Source organism: Cucumis melo, chromosome 11 (genome assembly GCF_025177605.1).
Source record: "Cucumis melo cultivar AY chromosome 11, USDA_Cmelo_AY_1.0, whole genome shotgun sequence".
NCBI lineage: Eukaryota > Viridiplantae > Streptophyta > Magnoliopsida > Cucurbitales > Cucurbitaceae > Cucumis > Cucumis melo.
The window spans coordinates 12,320,687-12,339,077 of record NC_066867.1 but is presented as its reverse complement, the minus strand read 5'-3'; the positions used below and the strand labels follow the sequence as shown (position 1 = coordinate 12,339,077).

Genomic DNA, 18,391 nt, shown 5'->3' with positions numbered 1-18,391 from the left:
CACTAGGTGCCTGTTAACTTCCTGTTAGAGTCCTGATAACTGGTACCCAATCTCTGGCACGTTCCCGAACACGTGCAATCATGCGCTCCCGTAGGAACGTAACTCTGGTCTTCGGTGCCCGGGGACACCTAGGACAGTCGGGATGCGAGGACCCCGTCGAGTCACTCGAGTCATGTCTATATCATGCTAGACTGGCGTCCCGTCGGACCACACAGTCCTCAATAGGTGGTGATCCCGAAGGACACCCATGCAGGTACGACTCTAACAGAAATCAAGCTAACAGGTACCCTAATTGCAGTAAACATACACATGGCATCAGCATATAACATGTCACATAAATCATTTCTACACTCTCCGTCCCGACATTCGTCGTAACCACAATAGATCTTGCCACACATAACAGGCTTTAGCACAACTATATCGTCATTTGCATCATACTAGCGTTTATTTCAGGCATCATACTGTCAAATCCTCAATATGCAACATAGGGCATACACAGTCTCATACTTCAAACATGAAACTAGTAGTAGAATCTCTTACCTGGAGATTCACCCGACGAGTCCTAACCGCAAGACACGTGTGCTTTCCAAGCAACGGGATCCTAAATATTTAATAACGCCAAAGTCCGTAATTAGGTCACCAACGATTAACGGTTAAGACTACGTTGAAATAACTTACCCCAGAAAAGGTTGCAGTGGATGAGTCCCTACTGAAGAGAGTCTCTCGCCGCACCGGTCACTCGGTCCAAGACGCCCTTAGGAAAAATAACTTAACTTAGTCCTAAAATAATTTAATTTACGTCCGGACCAGGGAGTCTTACTGGGAAAATGCCACAATAATTAATTAAGTTACCAAAATGTAGGTGGATGGAGCCAAATTGGTCTTGGCGGCTCGGCTGGAAGATGACAGGGACCGGCTCGGCTTGGCGCAGGCGCGGCTCGGCTTTGACACAGGGGTTCACGCGTGCGGCTCGGCTTGCAACAGGGGGAGACGCGGCTCGGCTACGCAGAAGCGCGCGGCGCGGCTTCACACGCGAACGCGGCTCGCACGCGGACGCGGCTCGCACGCGGAATCGGCTTCGGGTTAGGGCGCGCGGATGCGGAGCGGCTCCGGGTTCGGGTTCGACGGCTGGCGGCGCGCGAGGCTTAGCTGCTGGATTCCCGTCGGCGCGGCGGCTGGCTGACGAACGATCCGGCTGCGCTGCGTCGGATCTCAGCGGTGCGGCGTGGCTGGGCTATCCTCCTCCGATCGAAGCGGCGCGGCGCGTTCCGGCTTCGGCTTTCAGAAGCGGCGCGGTACTACGGCTGGCTGAGGGAGACGGCTTCGGCTTTTCCGCTTCCCGGCAGACGAGCGGCACGGCTGCGGCTTCGACTCCCGACTGAGACGTCGCGGCTCGGGGCTTCGATTCGGCGAGGGCGTCGGCTTACGGCTGCGTGGCTTCGGTTTGCTCGGCGTGCGGCGGCTTGGCGTGAACCGACCCTCGACGGCTGGGAGACTGGCGCGGCGGCCTGAGGCGGACGACAGGCGGCGGCGGCGGCGTGGTTGGGAGTTAGGGTTTCCTCTCCTTCTCTTTTCTTCTCTCTTTTTTTTTTTTGAATTAAATTAGCACGGGTTCCAAGGCTCTTTAAATAAGAGAGAAACTAATTTCCTTTCTATTATTTTATTATTTATTTCCAAAAGTATCTCTCTTCTCTCTCTCTTCAATGAAACACCCTTGACCCTTCCCAAGCTTATAAATTAGTTGCTACTAATTAATTGATTAAATCCTCCTTTAATAAATAAAAAAAATAGAATAAATTCCAACCTTAGTTTAATAAGGGTTTCCCCCTATTAATTCCAGCAAGACAAAAGAAATAAAAAAAATAAATAAAATAAAAGAAAAACGAAAAGAAAAGCTGGGCGTTACACAAACCCAATTGAACAAATTGACCTTTGTATTTATGTGTATGTATGTCTTTTTTTTATTTTTGTGGATAATAAATATATATAAAAAAATTCTCTTCTTTATGTTCATTTTACATCAAACAATAAGAGCATGTATAACTCTAACATAAACCCTAAACTAGATGTAAAATAATTGTCACCGTCAATCAATGGATATATAACAAGTTGAGCAAGATTCACGTAGATTTCATATCGTATTCACATAATATTATAATGAGAAAATGAAATATAGAATATTATAAGAAGAATAATTTTGTAGTGATCTTATCTAAATACATATACCCAAATAAATTAAGCAAAAAATTTACTATAATTTTCAATATATTTTCTCCTACTGCTTATATGCCAGTTAATTTAGATATATTAAGATACGAACAATACATAAAAGAAAACAATTGAGAGGAAAAGACAACATGTATGTTTTCTACAGTAGATTTGGCTTGTATATGAGCTTCAAGAAATTTCAAACACTTGTCAGTAGTGAAGGAGAGATCAGATCTCTCCTAGTAATCCAAATTCTCTAAATAATTGAATTGGGGTAAAAGAAATTGTATGTTTTAATTTGTACGTACTATGTACAAAGCAAGAATTTACAAAAAATTTATTCTCAAAATTTTTATTATGCATGTTTGAGTTCTTTTTGAAAGGTCATTATATCAGTGCATAGGTGAACAAAAATCTACATGACCTATTTTTTATAGATTCAAATTTTCATACATCATATATTTGTTTTAAAACAATGGGTATTTGACGATTGAATTTGTATTAATCGACAATAACTGATTAAAGTATGCATATTAACTAACAAGTATTAATATAAGGAGCGACAATATTTAGTGTAAAATATTATTGAATCTCACCGGATGACAATTTGGTGTTTGGTTTTCAATTTTTAAACATTGTGCTTATAAATCATCAACTTCTGTACCATATAGGTAGTCTTTTTACCTTTTGAAAGCAATCATTTGAGTTTTTAACTTGAACCAAGTAAAGATAAAATTAATAAGATTAAAATTATTTCGTTTAGTTTTCACAACTTGGCAACGGGAAGTGCAACGGTCGACGGAGGTAAGCAATATGCAGATGAAGCAGAGGACAATGACAAATTAATGGTGCAGAAGAGTGACTATTATTGGTGAAAGAGAGACGTCGTAGAGGGGGATTGATTTTTAGACACTTGGGCTTTTTTTTTCTTTTCTTTTCTTTTTTTTTTTTTTTTTTTTTTTTTTTGTTGTTGTTTGGAGAATTAAAGGTTAAGTTAAAACATTTTTTTCAAAACTTTCTAGCTAATTTTTATGTAGGTTTTAGGTTTTCATGGATTTCGAAGTATTTTTAGGTTTTTTGAACTTTTTTTTTTTCTTTTTTGTGGAGAATTTGCACTGATGCACATGACAATTTTATAGGTTTTGGGATGATTTAGAGCATATGAGGCTTAAAAAGGAACTATGTCCATTTTAGGCTTTAAAATACATTCCAAATTTCTTTAAAAGTTTTTTAAAACCTTACTTGCTTTTTCGAGGACATGCACTTAATCAAATATCCATGGGTTTTAGATGGTTTTAATAGGGTGTTGAGTTTAGTACTATACAGCATATGAGACTTGAAACTCATATAAATGAAGTTTTTTCTTTTATTATTATTCATTTGGATACATTATTAATTGCAAACAAAATAAGATTTAAGCATGTTTCTTAATTGACTTTAACATATCTATTTTTAGGTCTACGTATTTTGAAGATGTCAAAATGACTTTTATTGGACTGAGTTAATCATTTTTGTGAATTTAATTTTTTCTGTTCGTTTTGTATATGTGTAAATGAGATGATCTAAAAGATCATGAAAACAAACAAACACCAAAAAATTCTTGTTCGGATGATATATTTTGGTTAAAGAATTAATGTTTGAATACATTTTCTTTTCTAAATTTGTTGTTGGATGTTGAATATATTTTGATAGATAACATTGAATTTTTATTTTTATTTGAATATAATATTGATTTTCAAGCTATAATAATATAATAATAATAAGTGTGGAAAAAATTAAAATAGTTTATGTCAATCTTTTTGGTGTTGCGAGAAATACATTCTGACCACACTTCAGATGTGTCGATACTTGTAAATAAAGCTCTAGCGACACTTTGTGCACGAAAAAAATTGAAACAAACACTATCTATCGACATATTATGCATGGGCAAAAATTCAAAATTCTATACGAAAAGGCTTTTACATGCATAGATCTTCATTTCAGCAGCGTGCGGGAAGATGAGTTTTGTAGACACAAATCATTTCGCTGGCGGAAATAGTTTCTACCACGCAAACAGAGCATAGGTAGGAATGCAACCTTTTCCCACGCGAAAGAATTTCGTTTGCAAAAATTTTTTTCTTTCGATGTTAGTTGGGTGGGTATTGAGAAAGGCCTTTTTTCTCCTAGGGTGTAAGAATAACTCGTCAACCCAAATAACTCCGACTATCCAATCCATATAATATTATAAGGGTTGAGTTGGATTTTTTTTTTTTGGTTGGGTTAGTTGTGTCTTGTGTGTCTCGGGTTGAGGTTTGAAAAATCCAGTTCAACCTAACCCAACCCAAATTAATGATATTGTATATATTTATATTAAGTTTTATAATATGATGCTTGGAATGTTTTTTGATTTTAGAAGTTTGGTTCATATTTGACGACTATCCTTAAATAATACTAGATGTTTTAAAACTTTTTGTCAAGTATTATTGTATTAATGTTTTACTTTATGGATGTTTTTGGATGGGTGAATTTTTATAGATATGATGTCATAATGTTTTTGAAATTTAACAAATATTTGAAATTGAAAAAAAAAATTATACAACCCCATAACTTGGGTTTGGGTTGGGAATATGCTTATCGAGTCATTCGGGTGTCAACCCAACCAACTCGAAAATTCTGGTTGGTCCCAATATACCCCTCCCTACCCAATCCTCTTACACCCCTACGTGTAAAAGTTCAATTCTTAAGATGCTATGTTGTTTGACCATTTTTGCCAATGTAACGACAAAATTTGTAGGAAGAAGCTCTGTGGTAACTTTTCGACCACTCTCTTTGTCCTCGCAAAGGCTCTTCTCACATTTTTCTTAAGATACATCGATACTTTTTTGCATCGACAAAGACCAAAATATTCTTGTAGCAAAAGTTCAATTGTTTTTCAAAAAAAGAAATATATATATATATATATATATATATATATATATATATATATATATATATATAATGTCTCATTATAAGGTATATCTTCTTTTTTTTTTCTCTTTTTTTGAAAAGGTTTCATAAAACAACTTAGGGGAGAGGGAGAGTTCAACCCTGAGACCTCTTGTCCTCAAGTACATATAGGTGTTGGTTGAGCTGAGCTGATCATGTTGGCCATTATTATAAGGTATATCAATCCATAATTAAGTGCGTCACAATTATCAGGTTCATCAATAGTACATCCGTCAAGTGTGTATCAACAATATATTAGTTAATTAAGTGTATCATTATCAAGCATATCAATCAAATACCATAAGAAATTTATTAATAGTATAAGCGAGTGAATGACAAATTTATTAGTAGTTTATGAGTCAAGTACATTATTATCAAATCTGTCAAGTTTATGATTCAAGTACATTATTATTAGATATGTTTGTATATGAGTCAAGTGTATCAAGCTTATCAGCAATATAAATGAGTACATGATTGACAAGTATAGTAGTCAAGTGCAACCTTATCAAGTATTTCATTTAAAAGTTTGAAGTGTATATCAATAGTGCACTAAGTGATCTCCCAACATTGTGAGGACATTCATGACATATTACATTTTTTACAGGTAGGTTGAACTTCGTTTTTGCCCAATTTTTACAAATAATAAATATATATGGACTATGAGCCTAATTAATGTACTTTTTTATTTTTTATTTTTTATTTTTTTTTTCGCTTTTTGCTAGGTTTCCCTAAAAGAAATATGGAAGTAGTTTTAATTTACAAGGCTTGATTTTCACAAATTAAAAAAACTCAAAGTAGTTTTCAAATAAAGTCTAAGATATGTATAATAACTAGAAATTTCAATTAACATGTATAAGTATAACTCAAGAGTAGTATAACATGTGTAAGTATAACTACAAATTCTCATACCCTATATTTGTTATGGTTAAAATAGTTGAATAGACATCTATGTATACAAATCTCCACACTCACATCTATTATTGTATCTTTAAAATAATAATTAAAAAAAAAAGAAAGAAAGAAAAAAACATGAAAATGATAAAAGGAATCTCTATGTGGTGAAGGGTGAATGCAAATATACAAAAGGAAAGTAAATATGACAGAAAATTTTGGAAATCGAGTAGTTAATGTCACTATCCAACTTCTTTATCAACAAAAAAAGAAAAAAAGAAAAAAAATATCACTATCTAATCTATTGCCCATCTCCTTTCTCCTCTAACGGAAGCTTTTGCATTATTAACAATCTTTATGAAGAAAAAAAAAAGAAAGAAGAGGTTTATTGAACCATTATTATTCTACGGCCTCCTTGGTCAATGAACCATTATTATTCTACGGCCTCCTTGGTCAAACCTACCTTTTTTAGTTTTTCCATTGAATTAAACAAGAAAAAAAAACACACACACACACACAATGTTATTATATGCTAAAATTACATAGATTTCTTCTTTGAAGAAAATGAACCAAATGATAGTAGCTAGCTAGCTTATACCCAAGTAAGTATATACGTTGTGCATATTTAACTGTGCACAGAACAAATGTTTCTTTCTTCAATGGTTTTTCTTTAACGGTTGAAGTTGACAGTGGAGGCCATTATTTATTCCTCTGAGTATCACGTGATTCGGTCAAAATTAGTTTGCTTTTATCCCGATAAAAGTACAAGCCTAACTATTAGTATATTTACATTTTTATAATTCATATTTGGTGTAATAATAAAAGTAGAAATTTATCCTCAAAATGTTGACTTTGTTTGTTGAAGGTTAATTTTCATAAATGTAATAAAACATAAAAATATTTAAATTTGGTATATGGAGTTTCCAATGACTAAGTACGATGTCTTGTGGCTCGATCAATGGGCCAAGATCAAAGGTGGCACCTTAGTGGTATTCAGAAGCAACAACCTCAAACCTAAGTAGAATTGATATTTGGTATATCATTTATCGTTTATTTACGATTATGATCTTTTAAGCTTTATGAAAGTAAACTTTACAGATGTAACTCCCTAATTTGATACATTATTATCCTATATCGATCTATAATATTTTTGCTAATAAAATTGTTCCTTCTTTGTTCCCATACACGTAACAAACGCATGAACCATGTAAATCTGTGTGTCGATTCTCTTTTATTTTTTATTTTTAGGTATTCGTTTATTTGTCGATTTCATAACAAATAAAAGTTGATTACGGGTGATTTTACATGATATTATAGTAGAAGTATTTTGGTGTTCAAATTTATGTAATGTCATTTTCTTCCTCCAATTAATATCAATTTAGATTGTTTGTCTTTTTTACCAATTTTCAAATCTTTAATTTATAATGAAAAAAAGTGTTAAAGTATTGATATAATTAATTAATACATCAAACATAAACCTACTCGTGAAAAGTTGTATGCAAATATAGTTTTTATATGTTATAAGTTGAGTTACTTTTGTTTTGATATGCCTAATTAATTTGTTTTAGATACATTTTGTGTAAATTGTACATATAAGGGTATTGAGGCAAATCTGAGATGCATTTCTTTATTTTTTTGTAGTTATTTGTTGAATGATATAATATAAAATTTGTCTTCCACTCCCAAGTTTAAACCTTTTAAATTAATTAATTTCATATAGCAATGGTAAGAAAAATTAATTAAGTAAAGCTTAAGATTTTCTTTAATTAAATTGCTACATAATGTTATTTTTTCATGAATACTAGAGCATTGGAAGAAGTTTTTTCTCGATAGAATGTATTCTTGACATCAACTGAACTTTGTTGAGGCCAATCTCAACATATTAAAAAGGTATCAAAAAAGCAATTTTTTTTTTTTTTTTTTGAACTTTTACGTTGAGAAAAGGTTACAATTTTTTGTAAGGGTAGTTGAGGGTTACCCATTAGGTTAATCTTTTTCTATGATTCTTTTTTCTTTTATAAAAAAAATTAATGTAGAAGCATTCATAATATAGTTAAAAGATTAATAAGTTTGACTTGTACATACTTGTGCATGTCGTTTTCTAGTGCAAGTTTATAATATACATTTTCTTTGTTAAAAGAATAATACCCAATCATAGGCTGCGTACTATGTTTAATTCATGAATCAATTAATGTGTAGAGATAAGGTTATCAATTAATTCTTTATTTGACTGGACAATTTTCAGATTGCTCTTATCCCAATTAAAATAATGAACATGAAAAATTCAAATAATGATTTTATTGTTTTTTTTTAGAAAAATTCAAATCATGATTGGTGTGATAAATAGTTTATGCATATCAAATGATTGAATTGACACCATGAACAAGTTTACGAGGTGGGTTTTTGATGGGACGTGAAATTGTGCCACATAATTAATGCATTCTTGTTTTACTTTTCCCAATGCAAACCCTTCTCCTTGGTACATTTTTGTAACTGTGTTATAAAGTTTTCAACTTAGGCTATTTCTTCAATTTTATGTGAAGTTCAAATAATATTCTAATCACGAAAAAGGACATTTTTTAAAAAACGTAAATTAACGTAAATTTCGTTAAATCTATCAATTTTGTAAGGAAATTTTTTTTTGTATGTAATCAAACGAATTAAAATATTTATATAAAAATATCGTAAAAGTTTAGATTTTACCAATAATAAATATCGATACCGATAGAATTGATAAAAGCGTATCAATATTTAATATGAAATTTTGCTATACTTTGTAAATATTTTGTTAATTTTTGTCATTTTTTATAATTCTCTCTTTAAGTTGGTATTGTAAAAGAATGCATGTTTTAAATGACCTAAGAAAATAATGTTTTTCAAAAATATATTTCATTTAGATTTTTTTCCCCTCAAAACTCCTTAAAACAAAAGTGTTTTTAGGTAAAAGTTTGTTTGATTTGTTATATACCAATTCTTTATTAGAGAATTAGGTGGGACACAAGGAACAAGATGTAATGACGATTTAAAATGAACATTTGACCCGACCATAATTAGGAGCAACTTGTGAATGGTTGACTTACTAATGATGGTTATATCTAGCTATAGTGAGAATAGTGTAACTACGGACTTTAGTGAAGTGTCACGGTAGTTAATGACTATTAATGAATTAAAAGAGTTTAATTAGTTAATCTTAGATCGTTAGAACTCATGATTTGTAGATCTATTAGTTTCCTCCTGCTAGTTTATTTCGAACTAAATCTTAGAACAACATGATAAATGATAAATGAATTTAAAGCATTCAAATTTAGTTTAGGGAGAAAGACATTAAATATATTTGATACATTTAATATAATGTCCAGCCCTGAATTAAACACATAGAGAGAGGAAAAGATACTTAAACGAGGTTTAAATAAGAATAGAGATCATATAATGTATTTGATCATTTAATATAATGTACAATAAAATTAGTCAATTGGATGGGTCGAGATTTCTAAAAAACTATTAACTTAATAATTCATATTAAATTATATTAATTAATTGATTAGTTTAATTAATTGATTATTCAATTTTATTTATATTGATTTTATATATTAATTAACTTGATTAATTGTACATAAATTAATAAAATTAAAACATTTGACTTGAGAAGTCAAAGATCAAAGGTTGACCAACCTTAGTTGAAAATTCCAACCTTCAAAATAAGTGGAATTTTCTATTGGGAAAAAGGCAAAGAAATCAGACAATGTGCAGTGAAGAAAGGCAAAGTGATACAATAGATAATATGAGAAGGAAGGCAGCAATGAGAACTTAACCCATTATCAGTAACGAGTTAGGGTAAGAAGAGTCTAATTAATCATCTAAACACAAGTTAAATTTAAGTTAAGCATGGTTTAGTAAGGATACTAAACTAACACATGTAACACATTAAGTAGGAGTTGTCGAGCTTAGGAGAAGTGTAACGCTAACTAACCTGATTTGAGAGGAGTATAAATAGGTTTACAATGGATTAACTCAAGTGTTTAGATAAGAGGAAGTTTTATTTGAGAAGTAAAAGGTGAAGCTTCATTGTAGGACTAGGTGACATGAGGGAAAAAGAATTAGGCAATAAGAAGGAAGGAAATGGAAAAAAAGTAGCTTAGTTGAGTGAGTAACCCTTCAAAAGAAAAGCAAGCTTTCCCAAAATGTATTTACCATCAAAGTCATGTGTTGTTATATTGTCATGTTATTAGATATGATCATGTTGTAATCTCATTTATACATATAAAAGAACATGACTAATTTGAAGTATGTATATATGTTTGTGAGTGAAGTTGTATTATATTGTTGTGATGCATGTATGTATATAAAACCATTAGCCTTGTTCCTGATGATAGCTATTATGTGTACATAAGAGTAAAGGCTGCCATGCATTGAGTGGTTTGCTTGGTAAAAGGATGGTTGAGAAGATCCTTATGGTTGTCTACAACTTGATTTCATTCAATTTCATCGAGTATTAAGGAAGAATTTTGAACCTCAAAGATAAGTTTCCAAAATTTTCATATTTTCCCAAAAAAATTTCAAATTTTCTAATATGCTTAATCGTTTAAATTCATGAAATCCAAAGTGTTTTAGATTGGTCCACTTTTGCTAGCATACTAATTTAACTTTTACCATGTTAAAACTCAAAAGAATTGTTAGGATGTTAGATGATGTAGGGTATGAATCATAGTGGCTGGAAAACCCTAAACCTAATGACCGGAAAACCCTATCTTGAGGTAGTCTCGTGGCATGGGACTCCACTACAACTTTAGACATGTTTGCTTAGATGGTCCACAAATGAGCAAATCCTATGCAGTTGTGCTTGCTGTGACTTCCCTACAGCCATTATATTTGCCTAACTAAAGAAGTTAACTTGGAAACCTGATAACAAAGGTCACTAACCTCGTCACTAGAAAGAGACACTTCACCAGATTGCCCCAAACTTGCTGATGATATCTTGTCAAGCTTAGAACACTAATACAAAAATTAAAAAAACAAAACAAAGGAAAGAAGAGAATACTTTAACTAAAAACTAACAAGAAAAACAATTTGGCTTCCTTCCTAATGACGCCAATTTATTGTAACATTTTATTTTTGTTTGAAATGGGCAAGCAAATGAAATTTATATCATATCGATCAATACTATCTATACTACTTGGTAGTACAAGAACTAAGATCTGGTTAATATGTTGGAGAGCATAAAAATTAGTTTCTCAAAGTTAGTTATTTAGTTAAAGCGATAAACGATTGTGTAACCCAATTAAACGATTCTGAAACCAAATTAAACGATAAAAATTGAAAAAACAAATCGTTTAGATTTGGAGCCAAATCTAAACGACCAAATCTAAACGATCGTGTACCAAACAATAGCTAAATGTAAACAATCGTGTATCAAATATAATAGGGCAGTATAAATATTTTGTCGTTTTGTTATATTTTTTAAAAGATCCATAATTTTAATGATTTAAAAATTCTATATAATTATTTAAAATATTATTCTTTCTTCAAATTAATTATTAAGTAGTAAGGGATTTTCTTTCCTAAAAGTTAATGTGGTGAGATTTAAGAATAATATTTGTAATATATGAAAAATGGTATTGTTATGGGAGGAGAAGATACGAGATACATAGTATAAATCTTAAATATGAATGATAAAATTGAAAATTAAATTAAAAAACAAAATAAAATATAATTTTACAAAAATCTAAGAGATGATAGGGGACTTATTTTAAAAGTGAGATGAAATGAGTGCACTAGTCTTAGTAAAATTAGTCCAAAATTGGTTTTCCAAAACCACAAGTCATAGTTAAGATTCTTTTTAAAATCAGGGTTAAATTAACCGAAAAGGAAAAATGTCTGATTTGTGTATAAGTACTCTTAAAATTTCAAAAAATTTAAAAAGGTTTTTTAAACTAAAAAGAAAGTTAACAAAATTAACTTTTATACTCTTAAAGTTTTATTTCAAAAATATTTTTAAATCATTGATTCAAATTTTATACACATTTTCTTATTAACCAAAATTTAAACATAAAATCATAGTTTTAAATCTATCTTACTATTAACAGAGATTGATAGATCACCGATGCAACCAATCCTAATAGTTATTGTTGTAATTAAAATATAATTAATTACAAATTAGAAATTGCATTTGAACAACCGTGATAGTTCGGTAGATCTATTAATGTGAAACTTTTTTTATTTGACTAATTATTGTTTTAGTATGTTTTAAAGAGAGATTTTTATTTTAACATTTGTGAATTTTTGTCGAAATTTATATTTTAACAAATGTTTAAAATATAGATATTGATGAATACATAGAAGTCTTAGTTTTAGAGAAATTTTGATTTCGATAGATATTTCTGAAAAAAAATTATAAAACAAAAAACTTAAAAAATAAATTTATATTAGTAAATCAATATTTTATTATTTTAAAATTCAAATAAGTAAAAATGTATATTATTTATATTAATGCCATTGATGTTTATTTCTTGTGATTCATGGATTATTCTACGATTTAATGGAAATCTCAATTCACCCCTTCTATCGATATCAAACTCATGAAAATGTGAAAAATGTGGATAGAAATATTGACATATTGATGTAAATTTAAACTATGGTTTGAACTTAATACTTTAGTTGCTGCAAATTTTCGTATAAAAATTAAATTAATGAGACTATTTTTGAACTTCTTTTATTAGTTTAAAGGTATTTATGATACTTATTGATAAGTTTAGAGTTATTTTTTAAACCAAACTTTAACGATTTCTATTCAAAACTAATGAAAATGGTCTTTTTGAACCATTCTCTTAAGTTTATTATTGAAACTTTTAAAAGTTTACGAATATTTTTCACGCAAACCACAAAACTAGAGGTACATTTTTTTATAATTTAACTTAAAATCAATTCAACTCTCTAAAAATCAACCCCGAGTCCAACCTTTAATCTCATTAGTATACTTCTCGTGTTGTGTTGACAATATTTTGGATATTTTTCATTTGGGAGAATATATGATCAAAGGGGAAATCTTTTTTGTAGACAAAAAAAGAAAAAAAAAAGGATAAAAACAACATGCACCACATCCAAGTAAAGACAACACAAAATGCCCAAAAAGCCACATAAATCAAACATATGATACTCATCATATTGGACTTAATTTCTTCAAACGAGTCTTATCTATATTAATCTCACTTCACAACAGCACAAAGTTACCATTAATTAAAATTATACTAAATTTCACTCCCACCCAATTTTTTTGATTAATACCTGTCAATTAGCTTGTATGTTTAATGTATCCTCGTCTACAACAAATTTTTAATTTATAATGACAATAGAGAGAGTGACATCTTTCGAATACATACATCATCCTTAAATCATAAATAAAGTTAAATTTAAATTTGAACACACAATATGAAAATTCAAAGTTATAGATAGGTGTAGCGAGGAAACATTGAGTGTTATTATTAATATAGAGGAAAACAATATGGATAGAAGGAAAGAAAAGTGATTAGTACAAGTCTAAAGAACGGACATAGATATCTTTATTAATGGTCCGGGGGAGACATGGACATACATTGTTGTGGGTAGAAATGGGTCCTCAAAGCCTACAATAATTGTTGCTGTTGGTGATTATATTTTGTTGTAAATATGAGTTTGGTTTTCATTGTCACTTATGCTTTTCTTAGTTTTTGGGGTCCCCTCTACCCATTAAAATCAATCCAAAATTTCACCTTTCGCTCCTTCTTTCTCAATTATTTCATCCATTTCCTTGTAAGATTTTTTTTTTTTAATCTCAACCTCAACTTTTCCAATCCAATGATTTTACAGCAGTAGATATTACAAGTTGCGTTCAGTCAGATTTGTATTTTAATTTTTCAGATTAGTTACAAATAAAGCAATTAGATTCAAAATAATTAAGAATGTAACAATATTTTAAAAAATTTATAAATAAAACAAAATTTGTCAAAGTCTAGACCATGTTGCAAATATTGGTTTATCCTTAATAGGTCATAAGTGTCTATCGGCCATACAAGTTTATTACCGATAAATTTTGCTATATTTGCAATTTTTTAAAAATGTTGATACATACTTGATTATTATTCTTAAAATTGCCACAAATTATGATTATCCTAACAATACTTGGTCTACGTTCTATCTAGTAATATTCTGACTTAATTGATGAAATTGGACAAAATTTTGACAACCAATTCCATTTTCACCTTTTGAAATTAGGCGTATTGAAAATTCTATAGAAACCATAGTTTCTGTATTTATTGTTTTATCTTTTACATATGTTTTTAAAAGGCTATTGAAAATGTAAAGGTTAAAATTTTTTGTTTTGTTTTAGTAGTAGAATATGCATTATATGTTAAAGTATAGGAAATTAATCAATTTAATTAAATATTTGGATTTGGAAGTGATTTACAATTGGTAGGGCGAAGCCTTAAGTGGGAATGCTGTAATTGGGTAAATTACTACTTGTCTGACAGTCGCTTTTATGAATTGGATGTATGTATACAAATTTTCTATACACCTATAACTTTTCTAAAATTGTCAATTTCTCTCTTTGACCCCACCCAATAAGTTTAAGTTTGTTCAAATATTATTTTTGTATTTTGTGTTTGTTCAATATCAATATAAGATTTGACATGTTAGATAACATCGAATTAAAATTCAACTATTCATATACTTAAATTATCTAAAAAAAAGCTCAAGTTTGTAGATAAACATATATTTAATTAATTATATATATATATATATATATATATATATATTCAACATACCAGCAAAAGTTAATCTTCTAACTATTATCTCAATTTTTTTAATTATTCTTTTTATTAATGCTCTAAATTTTGAATAGTCTATTACATTCTTTTAGTTTTCACTCTGAATCAACTTAATGATTTTACAATTATTTCAAAACTTTCAATTATTTTTTTATTAGCACCATTTTTTAATTTTCGAACTTTATTTTGTTATTTATTAATTTTGGTTGCCGAAAATTTTAAATTAACAATACTTTCGTTTTAACAGATTCCATTCATTTCTTTTATTCTATATTTTTAGTTAAATATTAATTCCTCGTTGAGATTGTAAGTATATATATCAAATATACTTGAAATATACTAAAAAACAAAGATAAATAGCGTATAGATAATAATTTATTCTTGTGTGTATACCCATATAATGAAAATTATAAATATAATTTAGTGTAATCGAATATAAATAGAATATATTTTGCGAAGACCATTTTAGAATATATTGAATATATTTTTCTTAGATTTTAAAAGAAGACCATTTGAGAGGGGTCATTACTATGAAAAACTTGTCTTACATGTATTGATGTTACAATTTTTAGGCAAGAAAATACTCTGTGTTTGAATTGTGAATACGGTTCCAAAATTCATTGGAAAATATTCATAAACATTCAGAAGTAGTCAAAATTATGTTTGCCCAGAATCTTCATTGGAAAATATTCATAAACATTCAGAAGTAGTCAAAATTATGTTTGCCCAGAATCTTCTTTCCAACGGTTGGAAAAGGAAATGCAAGAACAAAATTTAGCCATTTGAATTTGAAAAAAATGTCAATGAGAAGAATAGCAATTTTAAAATTGTCATTTTAAAAAGTAGCAAAATCGTTTTTTTCAAAAATAACAAAATGAAAAAAAAATACAATAAATAAGAATCTGCAAAAGCCCAAAATACCCTTATACGCATATAGATTGTAAGCTCCTTTCTTAAGCTAAAATAAAATAAATACACTTTAATAAACGTTGAAACATAATTACACCTACATACTTACTCAATCAAAATTAGAACCATTTATCTCCATTTTCCAGACCCGTTGCAATGATCTGCATTTTCCATTTTTGTTTTTCGATTCTCCATCTTGCATTTTAAGATTCTCCATCTTCCTTGTCTCTCATCTTCTTCAAACGAACAAACTCTAATCTTTCCATCTTAAAGAGGACAAACCCCAATCTCCACCATTCCTTTTGCAAGTTACCATTCCATTTGAAGTTTCAATTTCATTTTCAACTTCATCCATCATGCATTTTCAAGAAGAAAAATATAAACATTTCAAGCATGCAAATACTAGCTTTATTTTTTGTAACGCCCCAGTAGATTAGAGTTCCATTGTTCATCTCAAGAGTATTTTTTTTTTAAAAGTGGTTATGGAATGAGATTATTTTGACTTACACTTAATTAAGGTTAAAATTTTCCTTGGTTGGTTATTTAATTGTTGAGGTTTAAGGGTGAAATAAATTAATTGTGAAGCAACAAATTAATTAATGCCTTGGAAAGGGTCAATGGTGGCTTTAATGAAGAGAGAGAGAGGAGAGTTGCCATTGGATTAAAGTAGAAAAGAAATTAATAATAAAAGAAAAAAAGAAAGTAATTTTGTGTGGGTTTTATTTTATCTTTTTATTATTCTTTTATTCTTTTAAAAAGGGGGCATTGGGAGGCGTGAAACTCATCACCTTCCCAAGAAAACCCTAACCCCAAGTTGCTCCCACCATAGCCGCCGCCACTCTCCACGCCGCCGCCGATCGATCGCCCCACGCCACCGAGCCAACGCCATTCTCCCAGCGCGTCGGAGAACAGATCAAGCCGAGCCACCGCACGCCGCGCTCGCGTCTGTCCCGCCGACCTCCAAGCCGTCTGACTCGCGTCGTCCGCTGCCCGACTTCGCCAGCCGATCTTCCATCGTCCGCGTCGCGCCGCAGCCAAGTCGCAAGCCGCGTCGCACCCCGATCCGAGCCACACCGCCGCGCGCTGGCCTACGGAGTCGCGAAGCCCGTCGCTCGACCCGCGCCATCTTCCAGAACCCGACCCGCGTCCGAGTGCAAGCCGCGCCGCGTGCATTCGCGTAACCGAGCCACGTCCGCGTGCTTCTGCGTAACCGAGTCGCGCCCGTGTGCAAGCCGCGCCGCCTGCACCACAAGCTGAGCCGCACCTCCTTGCTGTCGCAAGCCGAGCCGCACGCGCAAGATCCCTGCGCCAAGCCGAGCCGAGCCGGTCCCTGTTCTCTTTCCAGCCGAGCCACCAAGCCTAATTTGGCTCCTTCCATCTAATTTTTGGTAATTAAATTAATTATTTTAGCATTTCCCCAGCAAGACTCAATGTTTATTTGGACACTAAATAATTTAATTTGGAATTAAATTAAATTATTTTCCTTAAGGGACGTCTTGGACCAAGTAACTGCTGCAGCTTGGGATTTCTTCAGTAGGGGCTCAGCACTGCAACCTCCTTCTAGGTTAGAACCTTGTTGCTTGGAAAGCACACTTGCCTCGCGGTTAGAACTCGCCAAGTAAATCTCCAGGTAAGAGATTTCTACTACTAGCTCCATGTTTAGAATTATGAGGTCACGTATACCTTCAATTGTGCATGTTGAGGACTAGACTGTACGATGCATGAAATTAATGATAGTATGGTGCGATTGATGATACGGTTATATTATAGCATGATGTTGTGATGACAAGAACTGTTATGGCTGTACGACGGTGTCGAGATGGAGAGTGTAATGATGATTTATCTGTTATGTTATATGATGATGCCATGTGTATGTATACTGCGATTAGGGTACCTGTTAGCTTAACCTGTTAGAGTCATACCTGCATGGGTGTCCTTCGGGATCACCACCTATTTTGGACTGTGCGGTCCGACGGGACACCAGTCTAGCATGGATATAGATATGACTCGAGTGACTCGACGGGGTCCTCGCATCCCGATTGTCCTAGGTGTCCCCCGGGGCACCGAAGACCAGAGTTACGTTCCTACGGGAGCGCATGTTGCACGTGTTCGGGAACGTGCCAGAGATTGGGTACCAGTTACAGGACTCTGACAGGAAGCTAACAGGCACCTAGTGGGACTAGTAGTGGGTCCCTTACTGAGTATTTTATACTCACTCTTTTCATGTCATGTTTTCAGTTAGAGGACGAGGCAAGGGCAAAGGCAAGCTGGCGAGCGACCAGAAGTGACCGTGGCGAGCCATAGGGATTTATGCTTCCGCTTATCCTTGTTTTTGACTTTAGTACCCAAGTTTGAGTATTCTTCACTATTTACCATTTTTTTTTGTAGATAGGGCCCGAGTAGGACTTTAGAACGAATTTCATTTTTGCATACTACCTTGTTTGGATTTTCATAAATAAAATTTCTCAAACCTTATGCGTTTTACTAAATTTTATGACTTAAACCACTTGTTCTATATTTAGTAATGACTTCGATTCAGTATAAGGAGTTTGGTCGTTACATTTTTCATCTTTCACCTTTCATTTTCCAGTCTACAACCTACAATCACGCTTGGATGG

At 32.0% G+C, this 18,391-nt stretch overlaps 1 protein-coding gene and 1 long non-coding RNA gene across 2 annotated transcripts in view; one reads left to right on the top strand and one right to left on the bottom strand.

The window, feature by feature from the left end:
• The window catches only part of LOC127144046 (uncharacterized), a 45,381-nt gene that overhangs the window by 7,419 nt on the left and 19,571 nt on the right, over positions 1 to 18,391 (bottom strand). The window lies entirely within an intron of this gene.
• Positions 17,271 to 18,262, top strand: LOC127144047 (uncharacterized). Its single transcript, XR_007815657.1, has 2 exons — positions 17,271 to 17,403; positions 18,012 to 18,262. It is a non-coding gene; the product is annotated as an uncharacterized LOC127144047 (long non-coding RNA).